The sequence below is a fragment of the Pteropus alecto genome, unplaced genomic scaffold (assembly GCF_000325575.1).
Source record: "Pteropus alecto unplaced genomic scaffold, ASM32557v1 scaffold89, whole genome shotgun sequence".
In the NCBI taxonomy this organism is placed as follows: Eukaryota; Metazoa; Chordata; class Mammalia; order Chiroptera; family Pteropodidae; genus Pteropus; species Pteropus alecto.
In genome coordinates, this window is record NW_006443130.1 from 1457707 (window position 1) to 1459360 (window position 1654).

The following is a 1654-nucleotide window of genomic DNA, read 5'->3' on the forward strand; positions in this document are numbered from 1 at the left end:
TTAACTCCGTGTCTGTGTACCCTTTATTATGAGCTGTTTATCCAGTCCGTTCAACAGAGACTTTTGTTTTACTAAGACTTGTGCGTAGATTTTGGCCATCTGTACCCAGACTGGTTTTTCAGGTGTTTCTTGGCGGATTTTGTGTTGTCATGTCTGTTTCGTCGCTGCCATTTCTGTGCGTTTCCCCAGATGCTCGGGAATGGTCGTCTGCTGCAGACCGCCGGCCCTGCCGCGTGGCGTCGGCCTCCCTCCTGCCATGGGGCGGACCTCTCCTCGCCCTTGCGTTCTTTTTAAGGTGCACACCGAACTATCCACAGGGAGCTTTTGACCCCGCTCTGCCTCCCCGCTGTCTTGTCATGAAGCGAGAAGGACAGCATGAGCCACCTGGTGATCTTGTGGGTGTACAACGTCTGATGAGCAAACAGTCGCTTGTCAGTCTCCAGGTAGCGGTCTGCCTACATGGAGGTCCCCTTTCGTGGGGAAGGACGCCGTAGAAGTGCAGCCGAGCAGCGGGTCTCGTGCAGGAAAGTGAATGCTCACGGCTGTCTGCAGTTACCTGTTATTTGCCTGATTTGTGTTTGACAGCCGACCTGGTCAGAACAAAGCTTTAAGTGGAGGGCCCTGTAGGCAAAGTAGTAGTCGCTTGGTCTGGTCTGACAGTGCGGAGTTCTCAAGCAATAAGGTGACCTAGAAAGTCAGAATGGGTTTTTCTAAAGAAACATTGTTCTCCACCAGTCCCCTGTTCCGTGACACCAGGTCGCGTGCAGAGATTTAAAAGCGCCTGTAATTCCAGCTTAAGAAGGATGGAAAGAGACTGCAGGCCGGCCCGACGCAATCTGCAACTCGCGTCGTGCGAATGCGACACGCTTACAGTAGAAACCGTCCTGTGAATCTCCAGGTTGACCCTTCCCCAGCCCAGCCCTGTGCGGGGTGATGGTTTCGTGGTTCTGGACAGCGGTGGCCACGCGATCATGAGGGTGACGACCCATACTCAACAGGGTACTGGGAAGAGGGTTTTCAACATTGCCTAACTGACGGGTTTATCTGGATGTCCCCATAGTACGTCGAGGGGCATCTGTCATCTGTTAGGAGGTATTACCCTCAGGTGGAATGGGGAGAGAATGGCTAAAGGGCCACTGGCCTTGTAGCTGGGCTGCTTGTCCTGCATGGTCCCCTGCCATGTGTGCGGTCATGTGGAGGAGGGGCCGAGTGGGACTAGAGGAGCGTTCGTGGACCCCAGCAGAGGACGTCAGTGTGCCGGGAAGCGTGGAGACCAGGGGGGGAAGCGGGGCTGGGGGACCGGCGGGAGTGCGGTGCGATGATGGCAGGGCCGCCTAGGGGGCAGGGCGTGTGGACCTGAGTGGGACCGCAGCCTGCGACCGCGCTTTCAGCACAGTGTGGCCTTTGCTCTGCCTCTGGTGCCACGGAAACAGCTGGCGTTTACCAGATGTCCCGAGCGAGAGTCTAAGATGCAGCTCAGATGCCGAAAAGCAGAACTTGCTGCTGGAAGAAAGCAGAAACTTAAAAATGTGACCCAAGTCAACAAGTTAATCTCACTTGAAGCCAAAAGAAATGTAAATAAAACCTCTGCCAGGAAGTAGAATATTTGAGATTTAGGTTGAAAGGTATTACAAGAACGGGGTGTGCGGGGGCG